The sequence below is a fragment of the Tenrec ecaudatus genome, chromosome 9 (assembly GCF_050624435.1).
Source record: "Tenrec ecaudatus isolate mTenEca1 chromosome 9, mTenEca1.hap1, whole genome shotgun sequence".
Taxonomy (NCBI): domain Eukaryota; kingdom Metazoa; phylum Chordata; class Mammalia; order Afrosoricida; family Tenrecidae; genus Tenrec; species Tenrec ecaudatus.
In genome coordinates, this window is record NC_134538.1 from 100,988,873 (window position 1) to 101,005,437 (window position 16,565).

A 16,565-nucleotide genomic window follows, 5' to 3' on the forward strand; every position below is an offset into this window, starting at 1 on the left:
CTAACGTTCTCGTGTGGAATGAATAGAGTTAAATTTTAAAACATCTGGAACACAGCTGGCGCGGGGTTCCAGATCTGGCTGTCTAGAAGGAGAGACGGCACATGTTTGTCAGGAGTTGCATTATTATTCCTTCCTACGTCCTTGCCCGTTCAGCTAGTAGCATATTCCAGGAGCTTTGTGCAGTACCAACATCTCGACAGTCAAGTCATTGAATGCTTTAAATCATACGGTATTGCTTGTATTAGTTATTACAGACCAGGCTGCAGTACAAATAGATCCCAAACTACATAAGGGCTCAAGCACAAGGTCGGGGTTCCTGGTTGGTGAGCAATTTTCTTCAACATGTAATTTCAGAATGCCTGAGCTTTCACTTATGTTTCCTCCATCTCCTGGGCAGGAAAGAGACTGTGAATACACCGGCTTCTAAAAGTCTGATCAGCCTACATATCATCAGTGAGCATTAGTCTATTGGGTATGTTTCGTTACACTGAGATGGGAGAAGGTAGATTAGCTGCGTGCCCAGGAAGAAGAGGAGCCAGAAGTTTGATGAACAGCTAGTAATTGCTGCTGCATGTAGTTCAGCTACTCCTGGGTGGGGGTATTCATGGAAAATTTTTCTATTGGTTGAATTGAAGTACGCTGGCTTTTCCATAATTAATGCTATTAGGCTGGATCTTTGTCATGTTGGTTCAGTCTGATTTCTGAAGCCAAAATTCCCCACACAATGTGGGGACATTGAGACTTCTATTGTTGCACAAGGAAGACAACAAAACAAAGATGATCTCTGTAGCTGCTTCCAACTGCTTCCTTACTTGTCTTATACTCTAAGGACTGGGCTCAGCCCCGTATTAATTGTATCCTAGTCGGGAAAGAAAACAGCGCTTCGATATGTTCCTATATATCTTATATATCTAAATCGTCAGGAATACCAGGGATGATTTAGAGATTGTTTGAGTGGACAGGCTTGGTTTCTGCTGAATAACTGGAGCAGGAGGCTTGAAGTCTGGTGGGGTCATAGCAAGAGCAGGAAATGCACTCTCAGGCTTTGGGAAGACCAGGACCAGAGAGAGCAATACCAGAGCCTGGGAGAAGCGCTGTGGTTCAAAAGCTGGGGGGGCCTGGGAGGGCACTGGTCAGGGGTCAAGGCGGGCATGAAGAATCTGATTTCAGAGATGATGGTGCCCGGCTACAAAAGATATAGTGTACCAATTATAAAGATCTACATATAACCTCCTCCCTGGGGGGGGATGGGCAACATAAAAGTGGGTGAAGGGAGACATCGGACAGTGCAAGATATGACAAAATAATAATTTACAAATTATCAAGGGTTCATGAGGGAGGGGGAGTGGGGAAGGGGGTGGGGAATGAGCTGATGCCAAGGGCTTAAATGAAGAGCAAATGTTTTGAGAATATTGAGGGTAACAAATGTACAAATGTGCTTTACACAATGGATGTATATATGGATTGTGATAAAAGTTATATAAGCCCCCAATAAAATGATTTTTTTTAAAAGAATCTGATTTCAGGAAATAAAAGGGGGGTAAAAATAGAGAAGAGTTGAGTCGTAGGGAATTACTTGGGTTTCCAGTCGCAATTGAGATGAACAGGGCCATCCTGCTGGGTGGCCCAACCCAACTTACAGGGTTGAGCACAGAGGCTGCCAGAAACGGCTTCTCCTGAGAAAACACTCTGATTGAGGAAGGTGGTTAGACGCTAGAGCTCTGTAAGATTCTGGGCTCAGTGTTGACACCATGTCTTAGGTATAGAGGTAAGTCCAAAAGTATCGCTACAGAATCGTAGAAAACGTTATTAAACAAAAACATGTACATATGAAGCTATTGTTTCTTGGCATATCCTCCATCTAGGTCCATATAATTTACATTTCTCTTTTCAATTAGTTAAAACATATTAAACATTTTTACGATGCACTTCCATATGTTCAGAAAATAAAAAATATATGGCACAATGAATGTCTACATACATGTCACTAAGGCTCAGCAATTAATATTTTTCCATATGTGCTTCATGCACAATCGCAGATACACACCCACATGTGTGTGCATGCACATGAACGTGCACAAACACAGTTTGCTAAAACATTAAAATATATATTCGAAACATTATAGTGCTTCACTTTTAAATACTTTAGCACACAAATTAAAATATTCTCCTAAAAACCACACCCTCATCACAGTGCCTGAAGATTATCAATAATTACCTAATATTTAAAATTCAGTCCATATTTAAATTTACTCAATAGCCATATCCTACCAAAATTTGTATTGTTTTTGATATCAGGGTTACCACACGGTCTTTAGCTGTTACGTTTCTTAATTAGCTTTTAGTGAAGCACTTGCTGATGTGTAACTGCTAATGTGTAACTCAAAGAATCCTGTCTTCAGTATGGATTACAACTAAATGTAATGAAAACCAAAATCCTCACAATGGGGCCAAAAGGTAACATCAATATAAGCAGAGAAAAAAAATGGAGTTGTCAAGGATTTCATCGTCCTTGAATCCACAATCAGTGCTCCTGGAAGCAGCAGTTAAAAGATCACATGATGCAATACATTAAGTAAATCTGCTGCACAAGACCTTTTTGAAGTGTTAAAAAGCAAGGATGTTACTTTGAAGTCTAAGGTATGGCTGAGCCATGGCATGGTATATTCAATTGCATCAGATACAAGTGAAATTAGACATTGAATAAGGAAGAATGAGAAGGATTGATGCATTTGACTTACGGCGCTGATTAGAATATTGAAAGTCCCAGGACTGGCCAAAGAACAAGCAATTCTGTCTTGGGAGACATACAGCCAGAATGCTCCTTAGAGACAAAGACGGTGAAACTCTGTCTCACGTACTTTGGACATATTATCAGGAAAGACAAGTCCTTGGAGAAGGACATGTTTGGTAAAGTAGAGAGCAGCAAAAAAGATGGGGAAAACGAGAAGAGGCCAACTGACATGGCAGCTGCAGCAATGGGCTCAAGCATAAGAACAATTGCGAGGATGGCCTAGCACCGGGTGGAGGTTCCTTCTGTTGTGTACAGGGTCCCTATGCATTGAAGCCACCTGGCAAGCACTTCAGAATAACAGCAAGTTTTCCCCTTCTCCTTTAAAAAAATTTTAAAGCCCTTTATTGTGAAATAGGTGGGGGTTTACATTTCAGATCAATTTTCTATTCAACAAGTCAAACTGTTTGACAAACCTCCCAACTGCTGGCCCTAACTCTCACTCTTGGCTTTTTATTTTTCTCTTCTTTTTTTTGTTAATCATTTTATTGGGGGCTCATACAGCTCTTATCACAATCCATACATTCATCCCTTGTGTAAAGCACACTTGTACATTCGTTACCCTCTCCCTTTTTTATTTTTATGACACCGATTTATTTTAATAAATGAGAGCAGTTACCCTAGATCCCACCTTGAGGACTTGTTCAGGGTTTGATTAAGAATGTCACGGGAATTGTTCCTTTATCTTCAGCATTTCCAGCAAATGGGAAGTTATATCTAAAGGCTTGATGAAATTTCCACATACAACTAACCAATAAAGATTTCGGGCACCCTGAAAGTTCTAGTCAGGGTGGGGATAAAACTTACATTTGTAAGAGTTGGCATCAAAATGCCTTTAATGTTAGCACATTACATTTTCAACTCTTAAATAGTGTAATTTTTAATGGTTTGTTATCCACAAACCATGCACCCCCAAAAGCAAAAGTCTCTTGTTTTAATTACTGCTTACTTGCGATCGGAGTCCTTTCTTTTCTGATGTTGTCTGCCACCCCTGGATTATCCCGTCGGCCCGCGTGATGGCTATGAATGGACAAAGCCCACTTTCTTGAGCAGGAGCAACATCAAGAGAATCTGGACAGGTGGGAGGTGCAGGGGGAATGACTGGGGGTCCAGATGAAATGGAGGTAGCCAGCATGATAGGAAGCGAGGAAGGGTGGAGGTGGTCTGCTGAAATTTAAGTTTGGCTTTCTTGACCCCCAACCCTAATGCTAACATTGGAGAAGGGTTGGAGGTAGAAAATATTTCCATGGAGGTAGACAAGAGTTCCATATTATTTGGTTTATTTCCAGGCGACTAGGAGGAGCTCTTACTTTTATCTGTGGAAATTTGACTTTCATTTTCATTGTCCTGACCATTCTACATTAGGAACTCCTTCGCACGTCGGGGAAAGTAGATCCGACCGATTTTGCACCTGTCGATTTCCAGATCCAGTGTAAGCCACAGCACGTTTCTTTCTTATAATCAACTGAAGTGATGGGAGCTGGGTAAATGCAGCCATCTTCCGACCAAACGGCAGGACATTTATCACCAACTTTCCACTGTTTTTCATTTTAATTAGTAAATAATTTTATTGGGGGCTCTCATAGCTCTTATAACAATCCATACATCCATTGTATCAAGCATATTTGTACATATGTTGCCATCATCATTTTCTATACATTTACTTTCTATTTGAGCCCTTGATGCCAGCTCCTCTTTGTCTCGCTCTGACCCACCTTCCACCCTGGTGACCCCTTGATACATTATAAATTATTATTGTTTTCATAACACCCTGACCTGACCGCTGTCTCCCTTACCCATGCTTCTGTCGTTCATTCCCCTCAGGAGGGGGGGTGCATTATGTGTCGATCATGGGGATCAGTTTCTCTTTCCTGGTTTTTGCTTTTTCCCCTTAGTAGGTGTTCTTTTAGGTGCGTCTTTTGTTCGTCTGAAGCTTTGCAAATGTCACCACCCTACAGCACATGCTTAGATGGGGCCACAGCTTCATATCACAGCCTTTGAGCAATACTGTATCATCCCCGATGTCAGAGTCATGACTCTGGCCTTCCACACAGGTAGAGCACCACTTCTTCCCAGCCCATGCCTCTGCTGACACTCATTACCATGGCCAGTCTGATACTTTACATTCCTGAAAACAGAGTTTCCGTTTCCCTAACCCTTTCCTGAATAAGTCTGCACACTTTGTTCTATACCACACCCAAACAGCATTTTTGGTATCCTGGAAGGACTCAAATCATGATCCTTTTAAATGTTCTTTGAGTTTGGGGATCAAAAAGAAGTCTGAAGGGCCAAGATATGGTTGTAGGGTGTTTGAGGTAAGGTGTTCCAGCAAAATTCTTGTAGGACAGAATTTTGCTACCCTCAAAGCCTGGACAGGTGCATTGTCACGATGACAAAAAAAAATCTCAGAGCAATATTCTAGGCCTTTTTCTCACCATGAAGTTTTTGATTTTCTTAAAACTTCATCCTAAGAAGTTCTCATAATGATCCTGTGTCCTTTTAGATAATCGATCTAGATGGCACCTTGGGAGCCCCCTAAAAAAGAAAGAGCTGCATGTACTTCTGAGCTGACCTTTCTGTTTTGCACTTAACTGGTCTAGCAGGTCCACTCAGAAGCCTTGATTGGACTTTGCTGGTGAAGGCACCTTAACGAGACAACTTGTCTGCAGCCATCCACTGACTGACTAAGGAGACATATTTACACACATTTTGTTTGGAATAAATGCATGCATATATGAACTGAGCCCTAGGAGCAGTGCTTTTTAACTTAACCTTTGTAGCTCTCATTTCATTTACCTTAGTAGTGCCAACACAATAACAGACTGTATAGAACACCAAAACTCTTTTAGTAACATCAAGTGTTTTGAGGCCTTTTGTACCCTGTTACCAGAAAAGCTAAGCATGAAAGAATGTTGTAGACATTTTACATGGAGCCTGCCAGTTGGCTTCCTCTTGGGGCATAATACTTTTTTTAAAGTGTTTCCAGAATCCATTTGACTAGATTTATGGCTAGATCAGATTTAGTATAGCATGGAAAAATTCTACTTTTACAGGTCAAACAGAAGTGGTTTACTTAGAGAAGTATAACTGACTTACGGGAGCATCAAGAGTGGAACTGAGAAAAAGTGAGGTGTGGGCTCAAGACCTAGAAGATCAAGGATTTTAACCTTCAGTATGGATTCAAGTCTATGTAAAGAAGACCAAAATCCTCAAAACCGGACCAATAGGTAACATCTTCATAAATGGAGAAAAGGTTGAAGTTGTTAAGGATTTTGTCTTGCTTGGCTCCACAGTCAGTGCTCATGAAAGTAGCAGTCAAGAGATCAAAGGAGATACAATGAATTAGGTAAATCTGTTACACAAGACCTCTTTAAAGTGTTGAAAAGAGAGGATGCTACTTTGAGGACTAAGGCATGCCTGACCCAAGCCATGGTCTTCCCCATTGCCTCATATACATGTGAAAGTTGGCATTGAATAAGGAAGACTGAAAAAGAATAGGTGCATTTGAGTTGTGGTGCTGGAAAAGATTATCGAAAGTACCACGGACTGCTAAAAGAACAAACTGCTCTGTGTTGGAAGAAGTAAGGCCAAAGTGCTCCTTGGGGCAGCAGGGATGTCAAGACTTAGTCTTACATATTTTGGATGCATTGTCAGGAGAGATCGGTCCCTGGAGAAAGACACCATGTTGGTAAATTGAAGGGCAATGAAAAAGGGGAAGGCCCTCGCTGAGGTGGACTGACACAGTGGCTGCATCAATGGGTTCAGACATAGGAACCTTTGTGAGGACCGTGCAGTATTTCATGCTGTTGGGCCTAGAGTCGCTGTGAGTTGGAGCTCTTTCAATGGTACCGAAAAACAGCAACAACAGTGAAGGGGTGTACTGACTTTAGGAAATTTTATGTCCATGTGCTGGTTATAGTCAAGTTAAAAACTGGATGAGCTTGCCTTCTAAACTCATAACAATGTTTGGGGCTATTATTACCAAGGGAAAGATTAAATATGTAAGTACATACATATGCATACACACATGTGGTTGTTGTGAGTCATCAAGTTGAGTCTGACTCACAGTGACCCTCTAGGACAGAGTCGAAATGTGTCTTCAGATTTCTAACGCTGTGATCTTTATGGAGCAGATCACCAGATTGTCTCTTCTCTGGAGGAGCTGGTGGGTTCGAACCGCTGAACTCTGGTTCAAACATGTAGCCATGTGCCACCAACGCTTACACATATAGATATATACCGATATAGATAACTCAAGAGGTATTTCAAGTTCAGTTCCAGACTTCTGCAATGAAGTGAGTGTCACAATGGAGTGAGTCCCATTAATGTTTGTATCCCCATGTATATAAAAGTTTTCTTTAGACCATACCACACCAATAACCTGCCATTGAATAGAATGCAAGAGTGTGCGTCTCTATGGGAGCAGGGACTCCTCTTCCTCACTGGGAGTGGATGGCAGGCTTGTGGCTAGCAGCGTAACACCCAGCCTACAGTTCCTTAGGTTCACAGGTGCTGGAGTCTATTAAGTGGGCAATAGCATTATGAAAAAGTTTGAAATACTGTGGGAATTACACCACCCCACACAGAAAGACAGGAAGGAGGCACATACTGTGGGAAAATGACACCGACTGACTCACTCAGTGCAGGCTTGCCACAAACATTCAGTTTGTTAAAAACAAACAAACAAAAACTGCAAAATCTTCAACATGCAATAATAAAGTGAAGTGTAATAGGATAAGGCAGGACTCTGTATTAGGAACATTTGTGGCACGGTGGGTAACACATATGGCTGCTAACCTCAAGGTCAGTGGTTTGAACCTAGCAGCCACTGCAAGGGAGGAAGATGAGGCCTTTTTTTCAGTAAGATTTTCAACCACAGAAACCCAAACAGGCAGATTTTTTCTGTTCTCTAGGGTGGGTATGAATCAGAAATTACTTGATGGTAGTGAGTGAGTGATGTGTGTGTATATATGTATATACCTGTTTACTACACATACTTATATATTTGTGACTTTCTAGTGTTTACATGTACATTTTTTTCTTTCCTCCTCCCGACCACAAAAAACAACAGCAACAAAAAGCATTAACAATGCTTCTTATTATACTACAATCATGTAATTCAACTCCAATATAGCTGAAAGATGAAATTGAACAATAGGTAGCCTAGTTAATAGTGTAGCTCCGATGTATAACTGTACTCGTGCCAGAAAAATACCACAGACCTTTGAATTATAACTTCAGATATTTTCCCTTCGAATGATTGTCAGATTGCTGTTACATTAAAATAAGGAGTTAAAACCACATGAAAGGCTTAGACTTTAAAGAGCCATTTTGGGAATACGTGTGCCAAAATACCCGTGGTCAAGAAGGGCAACAGCTAAACATCGACCTTGCTCATCATAGGCCATAGGTTCAGTTTCAGATTTTATATCACTCTATGTTTTTAAAATCAAATAAAAAACTGGATTGAAAACCAGTCACAAGTGCTGAGCCCACAGCATTTTGTACAGGTCTCCAGTGGAGGCTTGCGTGTGTTCCCTGGGTGCAGGTCAGGGGAGGTTTGCGTGTGTGCAGTGGGTGCAGGTTAGGGGAGGCTTGAGTGTGTTCCCTGGGTGCAGGTCAGGGGAGGTTTGCGTGTGTGCCCTGGGTGCAGGTCAGGGGAGGTTTGCGTGTGTGCAGTGGGTGCAGGCCAGGGGAGGCTTGAGTGTGTTCCCTGGGTGCAGGTCAGGGGAGGTTTGCGTGTGTGCCCTGGGTGCAGGTCAGGGGAGGTTTGCGTGTGTGCAGTGGGTGCAGGCCAGGGGAGGCTTGAGTGTGTTCCCTGGGTGCAGGTCAGGGGAGGTTTGCGTGTGTGCCCTGGGTGCAGGTCAGGGGAGGTTTGTGTGTGTTCCCTGGGTGCAGGTCAGGGGAGGTTTGCGTGTGTTCCCTGAGTGCAGGTCAGGGAAGGTTTGCGTGTGTGCAGTGGGTGCAGGTCAGGGGAGGCTTACGTGTGTTCCCTGGGTGCAGTTCAGGGGAGGCTTACGTGTGTTCCCTGGGTGTAGTTCAGGGGAGGTTTGCGTGTGTTCCCTGTGTGCAGGTCAGGGGAGGTTTGTGTGTGTTCCCTGGGTGCAGGTCAGGGGAGGTTTGTGTGTGTTCCCTGGGTGCAGGTCAGGGGCGGTTTGCGTGTGTGACCTGGGCTGGCACTGGCATCACTGCTCTGAGGCCACTGGTATTTCTCACTCACAGGCTCTTTCTTTTCCTCCTGCGCCAAATGGCTGTTGTTTCTTCAAGTCGGTTAGGGAAAAGGATGGCAACTGGGGATATAATAGGGTGCTTTCTTTTCTCCATCACATTACTAAATTTTCCTTTTTAAATAGTCATAGAATTTAATAGAATTTAAATTTCCTTTTTAAATTCCCTGACTCAGAATTGAAATGAAAACTCTAAGCTCTAATAATAGCCTTTAAGTCAATTCAGACTGATAAGGCTTGAATCATTTTTCCAACATATTTCTTTTCTTTTCATTTACCATGAACAAAGCCTTGTACAAGCACTACTGATGTGTGGAAGTTTGCTTAGATTCTATGACAAGTTACAGTGCCAAGGACTTAATTTTTACCAAAGTATATATTGTACCCTATCCCCCAAATGGTAAAATGTTTTTCCCTATTCCAAAAGTGAAGTCAAACTGACGAATAACTTCGTAATACAGGTAAGAGACTGTCTAATGCTATGAGCTGGATATATGTTTGTTAATTTTCTAATGTAAATTGGGTGAAGGTTTGTACAGCAAATTCATTCTTCATTCAATGAGTCATGCCCGTTTATAATACATGTCATCAATTTCAAGCCCCAGAATGTACTATCACTTACCCCACTTCCTCTCTGTGCTTCCCATTTATTCCCCTTTCTTTCCTAACCCTTCTGAACCTTTTACTTGGGTAAATGCTGATCTCAAAGAGTTGCTTATTCTAAGAACTACTCCCCTCTCCAGTGTTCTTGCTCCTCCTATAGTCCTGTCTATTGTCTTGCTGAAAACTGAGCCCTGAGGCTAGGTTCCGTTTTAAACCTGAAGCGTGGTTAAGGGCCATAGTCTTGAGGGTTCTGCAAGTCTCTATCTTGTATGAGCTGAACATACTTTTAAAAAAGTTTAATATGTCTCCAAAAGCTAAACAATTATATGAATTTATTTGAGTATAGCTTATTAAAACTACCCATTATAATGGAGAGCAAAGAGACTGAGGATAAGTGAAATACTACTTAAGAAGAAGAACAAAGTAGGAAGCCTCTTGCTCTCCAACCTCAAAAACCTACTACACAGTCACAGTAGTTAAACATCTGGCACTGACAGAATAATGAAACAGAATAGAGAACTCGGAAAGAAACCCATCCACTTACAGATCGTCCATCGTGGTCTCTATGGCGCATTCTGGCTGTTCTTCACCATAATTCCCCAGGTGCATCAATTCTTACTTGGTCTTGCTTATTCAATGGCCAACTTTTACATGCATATGAGATGATTGAAAATACCACGGCTTGGGTCAGGTGTACCTTAATCCTTAAAGTGACATCTTTGCTCTTCAACAAAGAGTTGTTAAAAAAAAAAGTTGTGCAGCAGATTACCCAGTGCAATGTGTTGTTGGATCACTTGATTACAGCTTCCATGAGCATTGATTATGTTTCTAAGCAAGACAAAATCCTAGACAACTTCAAGCTTCTTTCTGTTTATCATGATGTCACTTAATGGTCCAGTGACGAGGATTTGGGCTTTGTTTATACTGAGTAGTAATCCAGACTGAAAACGGCCATCTTTATCAGCAAGTGCTTCAAGTTCTCCTCACAGCAAGAAAGGCTGTGTCTTCTGCAGGTAGCAGGTTGTTAATAAGATTTCCTCCGATCCTGATACTATGTTCTTCATATAATCTAGCTCTTTGGATTACGTGCTCAGCACACAGATTGAATAAGTACGGTGAGAGGATGCAACTCGTATGCACACCCTTCCTGATTTTAAACCATGCAGTATTCCCTTACTATGCTTGCACAACTGCCTCTTGATCTCTGTGGAACTTCCACATGAGCACAATTGTGTGTTGTGGGATTCCAGTCTTCTCAGGGTTATCCATAGTTTGTCATGGTCCACAGACCTAACTCTCTTTGGGTAGTCAATAAAACACAAATAAACATCTTTCTGTTATTCTCTGCTTTCAGCCAAGATCTATTTGACATCAGCAATGATATCCTTTGTTCCATATCCTCTTCTGAATCTGGCCTGATCCTCTGACAGCTCCATGTCTCTGTACTGCAACAAAAGTTGAATGGTCTTCAGCAAAAATTTACTTGCATATGATATCAATGATATTGTTCTATAAATTGAGTATGCTATTGGATCACCTTTATTTGGAATTAATACAAATATGAATCTCTTCCAGGCAGTTTATCAAGTAGCTGTCTTCCAAATTTCTTGGCATAGAATAGGTGAGTCCTTCCTCAGCTTGTTGAAACATGTTAGTTGATATCCATCAATTCATGGAAACTTGTTTTGGGCTAATGCTTTCAGGGCAATAAGGACTGCTTCTTTCAGTGCTTCTCTGAACTGTTGGATGTGTCAACTAATTCTTTTGGGTTCAGTAACTCTGTGTGGTTTTCTATCTTCTTTTGATGCTCCTAGCATTAATCAATATTTTGTCCATAGAATTTTTCAATTTGAGGCTTGAATTTTTTTCTTTTGTGTTTTCAATTTAAGATATACTGAGTGTGTTCTTTTTGATTTTATAATTTTAGTTCTTTGCACAATTTATTATAATATTTCACTTTGTCTTCCCAAACTTCCCTTTGAAATGGTCTGCTCAGCTCTTTGGCTTCATCATTTCTTCCATGTCCTTAGGCAGTATGGGATGGAGAGAAGACTCCAGAGTCTGTCCGGACATCTACTTTGATCTTTTCTTTCCTGTCTTTTTAATGACTTTTTTATTTCTTCATCTATAATATTCTTTAAAAAATACTTTTATTGGGGCTCTTACATCTCTTATCACAATCCATACATTCCTCAAGTGTGTCAAGCACATTTGCACATATGCTGCCATCAGAATTTTCAAATCATTCTCTTCCCACTGAAGCCCCTGATATCAGTATATCCCACTTGTCAATTTGTGACTCTTCTGTATTTGTATCCTTCCCTATTTCCAATAGCCTATGCATTCCCTGTGCCAAGGTTCTCCAGTCTATCCCAATTCCCTGATTAATGGTCCTAATAGTTCGGGTTTTTACCTAAAGGTCTGTGATCCACCTTGAGTTTATTCTTGTGCATAGAGTGAGGTAAGGATCTCGCTTCATTTTTCTGCAGGTAGATATCCATTTTTTTCCAGCACCACTTATTGCAGAGGGCACCCACATCTCATTTGATATTTTGGGGACACTTTTCAAAAATCAATTGCCTGGATGCTGATGTTTTTAATTTTGGGTCTTCAACTCTTTTTCATTCATCTGAATATCTGTCATTATACCAGTACCACACTGTTTTGGCCACTGGCCATATAAAACGTTTAAAGTCAGGTAGAGCAACCTCTCCTACTTTGTCCTTCTTGAGTTCTCTGCTAATTCCGGGATTTTTTCCTGTCCATATGAAGCTGGTAATCAGTTTTTCCAATTATTTGAAGAAGAATGATGGTGTTCGTTTTGGGATAGTATGAAACTTATATAGTGCCTTGGGCAGAACTGACATCTTTACTATATTGAGTCTTCCAATCCACAAGCATGGGATATTTTTCCATTTGTTGAGGTGACTCTTGGCTTCTTTAATAGTGTTCTATAGTTTTCCTCATACAAATCTTTTGGGTTTTTTTTAGTCAGGTATGTCCCTAAATATTTCTATTTGTGCTTAGGTATCATAAAGGGTACTACCTTTTTAATTGCGTCTTGCAGAGCTTTTGTCTGATGTGTATAGCAGTCCAATAGACTTCTGTTTGTTGATCTTGTTTCCTGTCACTCTAACATATCCCTCTATTGCATCTAACACTCCCCTTAAGTTTCAGGGATTTTCTATGTGTAAAATCATATCGTTTGCAAATAATGATAGTTTTGTGTCTTCCTTCCCCAGATGAATAGCTTTGAGGTCTTTGCTTTGTCTTATATTGTTAGGTAGGATCTCTAGTACTATGATAAATAGGAATGGGGACAAGGGACATATTTGTCTAGTCCCCTTTTTCAGTGAAATTGTTTTCATCTTTTCTCCATTGATTACATTGGATGTTGATTTTTCATATTGGCTGTTTATTTTTGATGTATAGCTCATATAATATTGAGGAATTTTTATTCTTTTCCTAACTTCTAGAGTGTCATAAACAGGAATGGATGTTATCAAATGCTTTTTCTGCATCTATTGATATTATCATGTGGTTCTTATAATTTTTCCTTTCAATGTGGTGAATAATAATGATTTTACATGTGTTGAACTATCCCTGCATCCCTGGTATGAATCGCACTTAGTAATGGTGAATTATTTTTATATGCTTTTGTATTCTATTGGCCAGTATTTTAAAAATGATTTTTGTATCGGTGTTCATTAGGGGTATTGGTCTGTAGCTATCAATTCTTCTGGAATCCTTTCCCGCTTTAGGTATCACAGTTATACTAGCTTCATAGAAAGAGTTTGGGGCTTTTCTGTCTTTTTCTATGTTCTGGAAGAGTTTGTATAGGATTAGTGTCAGTTCTTCCCTGAATGCTTGGTACAATTCTCCCGTGAAGCCATTTGGTCTAGGAGATTTTTTTTTATTAATCCCTTAATACCCTTGTCTATTTCTTCCATTGAAACTGTTGAGTTTCTTGATATCCATCTGTGATAGTTTAGGGAGGGATTTCCCCCCCCCAAGGATTTGTCCATGTCTTCCGAGTTGTTGAATTCATTAGAGTACAGGCCTTCATAGTACTGTGTAATTATCCTTTTGATTTCATTAAGGTTCCTTGTAATGTCACCTGTTTTATCCCTCATCCTGGCTATTGAAATTTGTTCCTTCCTTTCTTTGATTAACAATTCTGTTAATCCTTTCAAAGAACCAACTTTTATTTCTATTATTTTATTTCTATTATTTTTTCCTATAGTTTTCTTGTTTTCCCTCTCTTGTATTTCAGCTCTGATTTGTAGTATTTCTTTCCTTTTGCTGTTAGTAGGTTTGTTCTGTTGATTTTGCTCTAATCAGCATAAGTTTGTGCCAGCATATCAATCACAAGTCTCTTCCTTTTTCATGTGTGCATGTATTTTTATCAGCCTTCTTCTGATAAACGCCTTTGCTGTATCGCGAAGGTTTTGGTATGTCATATTTTCATTCTCATTGGTTTCTAGAAACTTCCTGATTTCATCTCTGATTTGAGCCCAAACCCACTCCTTTTGCAATAGAAAGTTATTCATCCTCCAATTGTTTGCCCTTCTTTTCTTCTTGTCCCTTTGTTGATTTCCAGCCATACGGCACAGTGGTAAGAGAGAGACGTTTGTATAATCTCTATATGCTTGAATTTACTCAGGTTCAACTTGTGTGCCAGCATGTGGTCATTCCTCAAGTATGTGCCGTGTGGGTTTGGGTCGAAAGCTCTGAAAATATCTATAAGGTCAAGTTGTCCAATTGTGCTATTTAGATCTGTAAACTCCTTGTTGCGTTTCTCTCCCTGTGATCGGTATTTTTCAGAGAGTGGTGTATTAAAGTCACCTACTATAATTATTGAGCATGTGATATCTTTTTACGTCTTTTGGAGTGTTTGATTTATGTATTTCATGCATCTCTTGTTGGGCGCATATATATTTATTATGCTCACTGGCTCTTGGTGTACTGTTCCCTTGGGCATTATTATATCGTGCCCCTAGTTGTCTCTTGTTATGGCTTGTAACTTGAGATAAATTTTGTCAGGGATTAAGATTGCTACCCCTGCTTTTTTGCGCTGCCACTTGCTTGTTATATTTTTCTCCAGCCTTTGATTCTCAACCTGTTTTTATCTGCAAGTTTGAGATGTGTCTCCTGTAGACAGCAGATCGATGGGTTATATTTTCTGAGCCCATCTGGTAGCCTCTGTATTTTAATGCCTGAGTTCAGTCCATTGATATTCTGTGTTATTAAATCCATCTGTGGACTCTGTGATGTCATCTTGTACCTTTTGTGTTGGTTTTTTTCCTACCTATGTATCTTATCAGTTTGTAGTGTGTGTGTGTGTGTGTGTGTGTGTGTGTGTGTGTGTGTGTGTGATTCATTCTTGCCTTCTTTCCACTGTTGAGCTAATGCTATCTTGGGGGCTGTTTCTCTTTGTTGCCCTCTGGTGGAGTTGTTCTATATGATGGTCGTTTTTTTTGTGCTCGATGAGTGTTGATCTTCTACCCATACTGGGTGGCCAAGGGTCTTTTGTAGGTCTGGGTTTCCTTTTATGTATTCTTTGACCTTTTCCTTGTCTTGGAAGACTTTTACTTCTTCATCTATCTTTAGAGATAATTTGGCTGGGTGTAGCATTCTTGGGTTTGTGTTATTTTCCTTCAATTTTTTGAATATGTTACTCTATTCCCTCTTCTTCATCGTGTCCATTGATAGATCTGAACATATTCTTATTTGGGTAACTTTATACGTGACTGATTTTCCCAACTGCTTTTATGATGTTCTCCTTTTCTTCGTAGTTGGATAATTTGACAATTATATGTTTTGGTGACTTCTTGGGATTCAGTCTGACTGGCATTCTTTCAGCCTCCTGAGTGGTTGCCTGATATTCACTTACTAAGCTGGGGAAGTTTTCCTCGAAGAATTCCCCTTTTATTTTTGCTGTTGACTTCTTTGTTGTGTCATGTTCCAGTAGTTTAATTATTCTAATATTGATTCTCTTCATAGCATCAGTCATGGCGCTCAAGTTTTCTTCAGCTTCTCTGATTGTCTTATTTGACTGCTTTTCCTGCTTGCTGAGGTATGCTTGGTTATCCTCTAGGTCACTGGTGCGATTCTCTGCCTCCTCAAGTCTGCTGGCAATGTCTGTCAATTTGCCACTGGATTTTGTTATTTCATCCCGTAAGTCTTGTATTTCCCTTTCGTGTGTTGCCTTTATCTCCTCTATCATTTCATCCTTTTTTACATTGCTTCCCTCATGTCTTGTATAACTCCAAGTAGCATTCTCAAATTTTCTTTCTGTGGCAGATCAATGTCTGCTTCTATGCACATCGTTATGTTCTTGACTTCTTCCTGCATTGCCTTCTGATTCCCATGCTTTTTCACTGAGATAGTTGGGGCTGGTTGCTGTTTATGTGTTGTTTTAGAGGAGCCTGGTACCATCTTCCAGAGTCAAAAAGCACTGGACTCTCTCTTAGGGGTCTTGTATGAGTGCTTCTATGAACTGCCTGCAGATAGCTGCACTGGGGAGTCAGGCTATTGTTGTATCTTCCTGAGGTTTCACTCTAGCTGACCAGTATGCTAGCCAGGTGGTTGTGGGCCCACAAGAGTGGTGTTACACTGACTGATTTCTCAGTAAGCTGTAATGGTGTTTCTCACAGTGCTTGGAGCACCTTGAGTGGCGTGTGGTGTTTCCTTCTGCCACTCGAGTGCTGCGGCATGTGGGTGTATCTTGTGGGTGTATCTTTCTTAGTGTACAGCACTGAAGATGGAAGGCAGAATTACCTTAGCTGTAGAGATTGCTGTGGAGGTAGGACAAATATTCCCAAGTCACTTGTAGAGCCTTGGGGTGTAGGCTGGAATTCCCTCAGTCATTTGAAGGGGAGATCCCCCAGTCATTTGCGGTATGGTGGAGGACGGGCATGATTTCCCCAGCTGTGTGTAAAGCC

General features: G+C 40.7%; 1 pseudogene; it reads right to left on the reverse strand.

Moving 5' to 3' along the window:
• Positions 1-3,725: 3,725 nt before the first annotated feature.
• LOC142456064 (survival motor neuron protein-like) lies at positions 3,726-15,634 on the reverse strand (annotated as a pseudogene).
• Between the last annotated feature and the right edge of the window lie 931 nt (positions 15,635-16,565).